Raw genomic sequence first — 11992 nt, forward strand, 5'->3', positions numbered from 1 at the left:
TAAAGGCAAAAAACAAGGGAAAGTTGGTCCACCGAGCTGGTTTACCAAAAACCAAGTGTGAATATGATTTTTAGTGCATGTGGCTAAGTCAAGGATACTTAGGCTAAAAAATAAATGTAGATGTTAGGATTATATTCCAACACCCCCCCTTCATCCTAACTCACTTATCTAAACTGAGTCTCGGCCAAGATGCCATGTTAGGTACTCAAGTACAATAAATAAAAGATCCTCATAAAATGAAGAAAGAGGGAAAACCTCGTGGGAACCCCCCCCCCCCCCCCCCTAAAAGAGGAAAAAAGGGCTAAGTGGCCAGAAGGGCCTACTCAGCTATCTCCACCACTCCAAGCATAGCTCTCAGTTCTAAAAATTTCTTTTCAGTGAAAGACTTGGTGAAGATGTTTGCAACCTACTGCTTAGTGGGGCAATACTGCAGTGATATGACTCGGTCACAGATCAGCTCGCGGATGTAATGCATGTGAATCTCGATGTGCTTGGTCCTCTGCCTATGAACTGGATCAATCGATATCTAAATGGACCCCTGATTGTCACAAAATATGACAATTAGAAGTGGATACTGAATACCAAACTCGGAGAGAAGCCCCTGCAACCAAACAGCCTGTGTAACTGCATTCACTGCACCTCTATACTCTGCCTCAATTGTAGATAAAGCAATCGTAGATTGCTTCTTGCTAGACCAGCAAAAAGGCCCTGAACCAAAGCTGAAAACATAACCAGAGGTGGACTTGCAGTCTGTACCATCGCTAGCCCAATCAGAATCTGTGTACCCTATCAGAGAAAGTAGGCAATCTGCAGAATAAAAGATACCAAAACTGGAAGTACCTTTCACATATCTAAGAATTCTCTTTGCAGCTTTCCAGTGAAGCTCATGGGGCTCCTGCATATATCTGGAACAAACTCCTATTGCAAAATATATATCATGTCGGGTGTGAGTAATATACAACAAACTCCCAAACAACTATCAATAAGTGTATTGTCCACCAAAGGTGTAGTACCCACATCCTCAAATCTAATTCCCGAAAGAAAGGGAGATGATGCTAGCTTGCATTCCGTCATCTGAAAGTGGACAAGTAGATCTTATGCATACTTAGACTGTAACATCTTGATCCCTGAAGTAGACTGAGAAACATCAAGACCAAGAAAGTAGTGCAACAGCCCCTAATCTGTCATGGAAAATCGATCGTGCAATGTTGATTTTGTCGAATCAATAGCTGAGGTAAGGTTCCCTGTCATCAATAAATCATCTACATAAAATACTATCAGAAAAATGGAATCATCATGTTACAAAAAATAAACATTCGGATCAGATTTTCATCGAATGAATCCAATGGAAAGCAGGAAAGATTCCATCTTTTCATACCAGGCTCTGGGAGCCTGTTTTAGGCCATATAAAGATTTCTTTAATCTGAAAACGAGGGAAGAGTTCTGAATGTATCCCTGTGTTTGCTCCATATATATATATATCCTCCTTGAGATCTCCATGAATAAATGCACTCTTCACATCCATGTGATGAACTTCCCACCTGCAAGAAGCAGTAATGGCTAAAACTAGTCGAATGGAGTCCATTTTTGCAACAGGTGCAAATGTCTCTGTGTAGTCTATTCCATGTACCTATGAGTATCCTTTTGCAACAAGTAGAGAATTATACTTGCTGATCTCACCATCTGCAACAATCTTTGTTCGATAGATCCATCAGCATCAAATAAGCTTTCTTCCTTTCGAAAGTGGAACCAAGTCCCATGTGTTGTTTTCCATGAGAGAGCAGAGTACTCTTCATCCATGGCAGCCTCCCAAAGCGGGTTTCCAGCAACCTTAGAGTATGATTGTGGATCTGAACCAAGTGTCATATAGCAATGTATGGGAAGCAATGGTTCGGTGGCAACCAGGTCTTGAGGAGCCCCAAAAACCTGTGATCTAGTCATTCTCACATTCGCAGGATCAATGACTAGTTCACCCGCATCTTGCAGGGTTTTCTCTGCCCAAGTTGGAAGCTATGTTGGAGCAGCCATGACCTACTCCCCATCCTTTGAATCAGACCCAAGAGGATTCTCTGATGGCTACTCCTAAGTGCTCGAAGAAGTTTCAGACTCCTCCTCATCAGTGGCAATAAGCAGTTCCTCGGTAGGGTCTGCTGAAAAATCATGCAATGATTCTTCTTCAAACTTCACACTTCGAGCTACAAGGAAATTTTCAGTGTGAGAGTCCACTAATCTATATCCTTTGACACTGTCAGGATATCTAACAAAGATACATTCAAAACTTTGAGGCTCCAAAGCCTTCCTCTTATCTGTCGGAATGTGAGCCCATGCTCGTGAACCAAAAATGTGAAAGTGCAACACTTTCGGTTTCTTACCGGTCCAACATTCAAATGGAGTGGTGCCTTTGAGTGCTTTGTGAGGAATGTGGTTTTGAATGTATGATGCACAATTAATAGCTTCAGCCCATAGCTTAGGAGCTAATGATTTGGATTGTAGCATACAATTGGCCATCTCTTTTAATGACTGGTTTTTCCTCTCCGCGACACCATTCTGTTGTGGTGTATATGGCATTGTGTGTTGTAGCTGTATACTTGCATCAATACAAAGTTGTTGCACATATTTGTTGACATACTCCCCCCCATTATCAGTACGGAGTATCTTAATCTTACACCCAGACTCATTCTCAACGAGTGCTTTAAATTCTATAGGCATTCAAATACTTCCAATTTTAATTTCAGAAAAAAACCCAAGTAAAGCAAGGGAAACCATCTATGAAGGTGAATACATATCAAGCCTTACTTATTGAATGTTATGGGAATGGGCTCGTGATGTCACTATGAATCAACCCAAGAGGTGAAGAAGCTCTTTGTGCCTTCCCTTTGTCAAACTTTTGCTCCGGATGCTTGCCAAGAATGCATCCTTGACATACACCGCTTATGAATTTAATAGCGGGAAATCCTTCTACCATGTTTTCCTTGCTGAGTTGATGCAAGTACTTATAGTTTAGATGGCCAAATATTTCATGCCATAACCTACAGATATCATTAGATTTTGATAGAAATACAGTGCTAATAGATTTAGGAACAAAGTGGGAGAAGAAATACAAATGAGAACCGTGATCTGCAATTCCATGTGCAAGTTGTGAGCCCGTGGAAATGTCGGTAATCACTGCGGAGTCCGGAGTGAACTCCACCTTCCTTCCAGAGCCGGAATGAGTGATCTGATATATCGAGAGAATATTTGTAGACACTGAGGGAACATGAAGCACATTTGTGAAGCAGCCCCCTTCAAGGTCTATAATTCCTTCTCTGCACACCTTTGCAAGTGTGGCATCTCCCAAGTAAATTGGGAATCTGGTGCTTTCTTCGATGGAGGAAAATTCATATTTTGATGCAGCCATATGGTTTGATGCACCTGAATCAAGGATCCAAGCTGATGGAGTGGATGTGATAGCCATTAAATTATGACCATCTCGTGCTCTCCCTCTCCCATCTCCCGTTCTTTTATCATCCTTCTTCTTTGCATTCTCGGGCACAGTGAGATTGTATTGCTGCAATTGCTTAGCCATCTCATCGATTGTTTTCCTCATGCAATTTTCTTCGGGATGAAAACCTTTGTAACAGTGGCTACAAAGTGTTCTTTCCTTCTTCTTCTTACCCTTAGGCAAAGAAGAGCTCTCTGAAGATTGTACGGGTCTCTCCTTCTTTGATTCATTAAATTTACCCTTCCCTTTTTGCTTGTCTCTTCCACTGCTCTTTGGAGCATCAGTAGCCACAAGTGCTTGGTTCTTTGAAAGCTTTATGGAACCCATTTGGACTAACTTAGATTACTCTTGATTCAATGCTGCAATGAAGTCATTCAATGGAGGCATTTTCCATTTTTCCTGAGTCAATTTAGATGCTTGAAAAGACGATACAAATACGGAATATTCAGGGCCTAATTTCGAGAGAATCGAAAGGATGAGTTGATATTCCTCTTTCTTGACTCCACATGCATCAAGTTCAACAAGGAGGGATTTAAACTTGGTGAAGTATTCTTCCAGGTTGCTTAAATGAGTTGGACTGAGGGATATGAGTTCATTATCCAATTGATGCACTCTCATTTCATCCTGCTTGCCGAATAGTCCTTCCAATGTGGTCCAGACCGCATCGGGAGTAGTGGCTCCGCTAACATGAAAGAGGAGTTCTCTGGAAATTAATAGGCATATCAGCCCAATTTATTCATCTAATTTATTGAAATACTTGATCTTATCTGCTGTAGAATTCGGTTCAATCTCTGTTCCCATTGTTACCATGTAAAGCCCTTTGCTTCGGAGGAGCAGAGTAATCTTTGTCTTCCATTCGAAGTAATTGAAAGGATTTAGAACGAGTTTTGTGGGCTGAGAGAGATGATCCATTGTTGCTTGCTGCAACTCCTGATGATCTATACCTGCAAATAAAACCTTGTACAATCCACTAGATTCGAAGTAGCTTTGATACCATGTAGAATTCCTACAGAAACTCCAATAGATCTAGAATTCTAGTTAAATTAAACACAAGTAATTTGCTGATATTAAAGAGAGGAGAGAAAGAATTTGCTCCATAAAATAAATGTATTAAATTAATGAACAATAGTAATACATGAGCAGTCAAACCTCTAATCCCAAAGGGAGGTGGTTATATGGAAATTTCCAAATCTAGAAAACTAGGAAAAAACTAGTAAAAAACTAGAAAAGGCTAAGAAAAGCTAAAGGGAGGCCTAAAATAGAAAAAATGACTCAAGACAACCTATGCCAACTATCAGCCATGAGGAAAGCATGAGGAGGGGTGCATTTCCCAAGGAAGGCAACTTTAAAACATGCTAAAATGGTTCGGGGGACCAAATCCCTTGATTTAAGGGGAATCTTCATGTGGGGCACCAATCCTCAAATAACTCAAGTGGATGAGGTGTGGTTAGGTGTGAACATGCACTTAGATGTCTAAATGGTTTAGGAAAGTGGTTGGACCAATATTTCCATAATATTAAGCCTTTAAAGGCAAAAAACAAGGGAAAGTTGGTCCACTGAGCTAGTTTACCAAAAACCAAGTGTGAACATGATTTTTAGTGCATGTGGCTAAGTCAAAGATACTTAAGCTAAAAAATAAATATAGATTTTAGGATTATATTCCAACATTTGATCCATAGGATCGGTGGTCATGATGACATGGAAGAGATCAAATGGAAGGAAAAAATGAACGGCCCAAACCCAGGAAGGTCAATGATACAAAGGAGGATACCCCAACTCGACATGAAGCAAAGAGTGTTATGTTCAAGAGTAAGCTGTCAACACGACTCGATAGATTTCCAAATTTTCCCCCACCATTTCTGGCGAGTACCCCAATTATTTTTTAATCGCAAGCTTGAAGGGGATAGCATATGCTTGCACTGTAAGTTCATCCTTCAGATGAATCCGACCTAGTAAGTTTAACGAGCCCTAGGAAGGAGAAGCTCGTGTTCGTCATAGTGACAAATATGATGTCGTTTAATAGCTTAAAGAATCCGACAAAGGTCTAACTCGGTATCTTTTTCATGTTTAGAGATTTTGAAAATGACACGTAAAAGAAAACTCCAGATGGTCCCTTTTCGTACATTTGTGCCTCTCGAGCCTGAAAAGTTAGAAAATAATACTTGAGAGAACCACTTGACCATTTCAGTCAAGGAGTACCTTTTTTGTAAATAGCACCTCCCAGCCCGAAAAGGGGTAAACTTATATTGGGCGCACGACGTTTTGCATCCATTAACGAGTTCGAAACGACAAGGGCTCGGCCATATTTTCGTTTTAAAGGGTCGAAAAAGAGTTGAAATCGAACCCCCCATTTTTGTTCTATTTAACGAGTAAAAAAGGGAAAAATACTCGGCAATCTTTTCATATGAGTTTAATGAGTCGAGAAAAGAGCTGAAATATGACTCATCATCATCGTCGAACATCCATCACCTGTTACTGCAAAAGTAAGGCAAAGTGTATTATCGAGTCCTTGAGGCAAAATAGGTCAAAAATATTTACAAAACCTGATATTTTCATGAAAAATGAATAAAAAGGGAAAAAGTAAACATATTTTTACCATTTACCATTTTACCTTTGCATTGAAGACTTTTTACCCACTATTTACCTAGTTTTTCCGGAGCAGATTGCAGGAGATTCGGGATGTCAATTGGCAAGTCATTAGTTCCAGGTAATAGCCAAAGCCCTAAGCTCCATTTTCATGCCATTTATTTATGTTTTTAGCCATTTTTTTAGGATTTTTAGGGAGGTTTTTTTGAAAAAATTTCGCCCTTGGTCGGCGCGATTTCTGGGCACGGGATCACACTGGCCGAGGGTTATTTGCACAACCATCCACGCCAAACGGTGCGACTGTTTCTAAAACAGGCACATTGGTGCCGTGAAAGGGGCAAAATCAATTTTCCTCAAGAACTGCCCGTTAAAACTTGAATTTTATGTGTCAAAATTGATGATTGACTCAAATAAATGGCTTTTGCAGGAAAGAAATTGCCGAAAATGGTGGATTGAGAGGAAAGAGAACACGAAGATGTGGACACCTAGGCAATGAATGATCCAAATTGCCCGGATGCTTTGAGGGCTTGCAGGCTCCTCAAATTTTTCCTTACACTAGGGATGCGGGCCCGGCCCGAATTTCTTCGGTACTTGATAAGCCTTTGGGACATCAATTGTGAGATTTTTGTCATTGGAGACCAGGAGCTAGAGTTGACAACTTTAGATATCTACTTCATCACTGGACTGTCTCGCAGAGGTGAGCCAGTGAACTTGTATGGGTCACATCTGATCGGGGCAAGCATATCTTCCATGCTTGCCGAGCATTGTCTTGAGGCCCTGAAATCCAAAAGTGGAAAGATCGAGATTTCCAGTGTGTGGGATTTGACACTGAGAGTGCTCCTGTTAACCATCAACAAAGTGGTGGGGTCCTAAGCAGAACATGAGACTAACAAGTCAAAGTTCCTTTACGATATTGACTGCACAGCTCATACGATCTTCAACTGAGCAGAGGCCATGAAGATGAATATCAAGCGCTAGTTGTCTAAGGCCAAGGCAGGAAATCTGAAGCAATTTGGCTTCGGATCAATACTTGTGACCTTTTTCCTGGAACGAGTGCCATTGTTCCAGTATCAGTTGACTGATTTTGATCCTCCTGCGCCACGCGATCCGCAGATGGCCCGTTGGAGTCGCCTAGTGCCCAGGATCACTAGGGGTTAGCAGATTTCCTACTGACTAGCATTCTTTTCATGGTTATGACAACAAAAAATCGTCATGGAGGACTGGCTGTACAATAGCACTGATTTTCGTGGAGACCTGGATATGCCCTTGCCAGATGGGGAGGACTTTGATGATGAAGGTAAAAACCAAATCGAATTTTTTATTTTGATGTTTTTTAAATTGTTTTTGGTATATGCATGCTTATAACATTTCTCTTATGTATGCAGATTTTGGACCAGATTGGCTAGCCAGGATGTCCCCGATAGCCAGGTGCTACCCCCGTCCTATTGATGTTGTCACCCCTTATGAGGAAGGGAGTGATAACGAGGAGGAGATTGTGAGGAACCTCGAGGGGTTGACTCATGGTATCCCTGAGTATGCTCGAATATGAGACATGCCTCGGCGGTACCAAAGGCACACAGTGGGAGCCTCAGATCGGATATGCCGATTGTTGAGTCGTGTCATATGAGTTGTCTCATGCTATCATGACCATTATGCTGAGTAGTTCTTAGGTCCAACACTTACATATTTTTTTAGGCTTGCGTACCACGACATACGAGGGCTGTGAGTTGCCAATGTTATTATGGACTTATTTTTTGGGGTTTTGATGTATATATGTATATATGTATATATATATATATATATATATATATATATATATATGTGTATATATATATATATATATATATATATATATATATATATATATATATATGTATATATATATATATATATATATATATATATGTATGTATGTATGTATATATATGTATATATATATATATATATATATATATACATATACATATATACATATATATATATATATATATATGTATATATATATATATATATATATATATATATATATATGTATATATATATATATATGTATATATATATATATATATGTATATATATATATATATATATATATATATATATATGTATATATATATCTATATATATATATATATATATATATATATATGTATGTATGTATGTATATAGATATATATGTTGTATTTTCCGATTTATTATGGTACAAATGGTTTGTCTTATCTTTTACATGTTTCGCAAATGTCTATCGTAATTAGCTAATGCATATGTTAATGTATACATGCGTCTAGGAATATGATGATATGTAATATAATCAAAATGTCTTTCCAACAGATGGATACGAAGATACATTCATAAAATTTGAGGGTTCCTAATAGAATATTGCCCATTGAGTTGAAGGATGACAAGCTGTGAATCCAGGTTGACAACCAATTCTCTGATACCCAAAGTGATGGCTTCTAATAATAGTTTGATGATCGCACTGAACTCAACGATGCTATTGGTTGTACAACCTACGAAGATACCTTGAAGGTCAATCAACTCACCGTTAGGGTTATAGATATCCCATGCCACGGATGATAGGTTTCGGGTACTACGGCAAGCACCTTTAGCGAAACCAACGTGAGGAGACGCAGACATCTGCAAAGCAAGAAAAGCATAGTAAACAGGAAGGTTGTTTGAAAAATTACCACACAAAACCATGTTGTACAGAAATGAATCACACATTAATGTACATAATTAACCATGCAAGATGACCTAAGCATAGTACTTTTTGAGGTAAAGCCCGTTGCGGGGCTTATCGAGAGGATTTCCTTCATAATCAATAAGTTCATATGCTCCTTTCTGCAAAACGCATTTACAATATAGGGTCCATGCCACATAGGTTTGAACTTGCCTGCCCCCATCTTATCGTTATCTTGGTCGTATAGTAGGACCAAATCACCCTCAGAGAAAGCGCAAGGGGAGACTGACTGGTCGAAATGGGTTTTGACCTGTTTCTTTTGTGTTTCAATGACCATGGCAGCGAGACGGCGAGTCTTGTCCTGTCATTCTAAATATAAGAGGCGTTCATCTTGAGGTGATGTTTTAGGGAGGAGTTCAACAACTAACTTAATTGAAGGAATCTCACATTCGATTGGTAATGTTGCTTCCAGACCGTAGACTAGTTGGAACAGTGTGAAACCTGTGGCGTCTTTGGTTGAAGTTCGGTAGGCCCACAGAGTTGAAAAAAGCATGAGATGCCAATTTGACTTGTGTATCCAAAAATTAAGTTGAAGCATGGTGACCAAAACTTTGTTCATGGCTTCAACTTGGCCGTTGGCCTGAGGGTAATATGGGGTTGAGCCATCGTGGTGCAAGCCCAATGCAGAAGTCAGTTCTGCCATCATGTAATCTTTGAAATGGGAGCCATGATCTATGACAATGGCTTGGGGTATGCTGAACCTGGAAATAACATGGTTAAAAAGGAATTGAGATGTCATCTTACCATCTATAGAATATGTAGGCATTGCTTCGGCCCATTTGGTGAAGTAATCCAACAACGATAATGTAGCCATGCCCCCCAGCCGAACGAGGGTACATGTCAGATAATCGATACCCCATTTGGCAAAGGGACCAATGGTAATGACGTCACCCCAAGCATCAACAAGATTTGGCACAGGTATGACCCAGGGATTAGATCTGACCGAGATCATGTTGACGGAGGCAACATGAGGAGGTGGGAGTGGAAAAATCCCCATTAAGGCAGAATCTTTGAAGAGACCTGCCCCCACACTCTCAAAGGGAGCACTAGAGTGCTTGACATACGGAACGTTGCCATCAGATGAGGAAGAGGCAAAGAAAGACAACTAATCAACGGTGACAATCCTCCCTTGATGGGGAAAACGGATCACACGAAATAAAGAGGAGGCCACGGCATGCATGGCATGAGTCTAACTTCTGCCGAGTAGAAGATTATAATTGAGATTGGTGTCAACAATCTCTACTTCGACTTGCACTATCTTGCCTTCCATGGTGATGGCAAGGTTGGGTAAGACACCAAAGGGTCGCGAATCGCACCCATCGAAAGCTTCCAATGTGTTCAGGGACCGATTCAGTGCAGGGGAACCAATAGCCTTCCTGCACGCAGTTGACATGATGCAAGTAGAAGCACCTTCATCGATGACAGTGTGGTGGATGGTCTTTTCATTAATTATTACCTGAATAAGAAAGGAAATCTGATGAGGGAGTCTCGGAACATGGTTCTCTAGATCGAAACAGACCAAATTAGAATCGGTGGTATCAATGCCCCCGATATCTAAGAACAAAGATTTCCACTGCGATGGGCAGCTTGGAGTACCTCGAGAGTCGATATAGCTGATGGCGCCTGAGCCAAATCTTCAACAGTATTGTAATGTTGAGTGGCTATGGCATTGGGATTATACGAGGATTTCCGTAGCACACCTCGAGAGGGTGGCCGTGTAGCAGAATCAGGGTTAGGGCGCTCGATTTGCAAAGGGTCAGAACTCGGGGTAGAAGAAGAAGGTGGAGCTTCTTTTTCTTTCCCTATTGTGAGAGCTGGAGTTTGATAATCCTTCCATTGGGTAGCCACATTAATGGGCGTGCTCATCATGAAAAAATGGGATCCAGAGGAAGAAGATCAGGTTTGGTCTACCATCTGAGTCTACTGAGACGGAAAAGGCTCTTTGAGGAAAAAAGGGGTACCTTTGAAAAGGATCGTTGTGGACAATCCTTAGTATAGTGATCCTCTTCACAGATGAGACAGGGATACTTGGGTTTCCGTTGTGAGGATTCGCCAGTAAATGACTTGGGAGGACCCTATTTTGGGGCATCGGTTTTAGCTTTGCCTTTGGCTTTCTTTTTCCCTTATGAGGATTTGTCCATTGTAGTATACTGGACAGCATGAACCTCTGAGGTTTTACCAGGGCCTGGAGGGTTTTGAGATGAAGTTTTGGGAGCAGTATTTGAGACTGACTTCTGTTTGGAAGAAGTTTTGGTAGGGGCTTGGGATACTGAACCAATAACTCCATCAACGGGAGGAACAGCAGGTGACTTCAATGTCGCAGGATCGGATGATGGCCGCGGAGCATTGGGTAATAATTCATATAAGGTGCCAGACTAAGAGTAGACCAGTTCCAATACTAGGTACGAGCAATGTCTTGCTCTTCAGTAACGAATCCACCCATGGCTATATTCCAAGAAATTGGGAATAAGAATAATTTGGTAAACCATTCAGTAAGAAACTTATCAGCTATCTCGAACTTGATCAGTCAACATCTACGTCTCCATTCATGGATATGATCAGAGATGTGCATCGCAGTGTCTTGCTTAAGCGATGTGAGCAGATAGGTGCCCGTTTCATAACGAACCGACAGCTGAAAATGTGTGAGAAAGGCCATGGCTAATGAATTGAAGTCATGAAAAGTACTTCGAGGTAGCTCAATGTACCATTTTGCTGCGGCACCCATGAGGGTTTGTTGGAAAAGACAAAGACGAATGGAATCGTCCACGTATGAGTTCGATGAGCACTAGAGATGATATGTCATCCCATGGGCCTAAGGATCTTCTTTGGCTTTTCCATCGAACTTTGGGCAATCACTTGGTATCTTGGATGGCACCAGAGGCTAGTACGGCAAATGAAGAATCGGATCATTCGTAAGACGTGATACATCCGGCAACTCAAGTGTAGCCAAGAAAGGTAATTAAGTGTTAAAAGGCATGGGAGGTCGATAGGCGGGCCCATAAGGAGGAGCCCATCCCTGCTGGTAAGGATTTTGACCCCACAGTGGGGGATTTTGGCCATATGGCATCTGAGGTTGCCCCCATTGTGGATTACCTTGACCAAAGGGAGGATTCGGACCTTGAAAACCTTGAAATTGTCAATGCACAGGTTGCTAATAGGCAACGTATGGGTTAAAAGGCTGTTGA

Source organism: Pinus tabuliformis, chromosome 7 (genome assembly GCF_031772625.1).
Source record: "Pinus tabuliformis cultivar Carrire ecotype Pingquan chromosome 7, CPIR1, whole genome shotgun sequence".
Lineage (NCBI taxonomy): Eukaryota > Viridiplantae > Streptophyta > Pinopsida > Pinales > Pinaceae > Pinus > Pinus tabuliformis.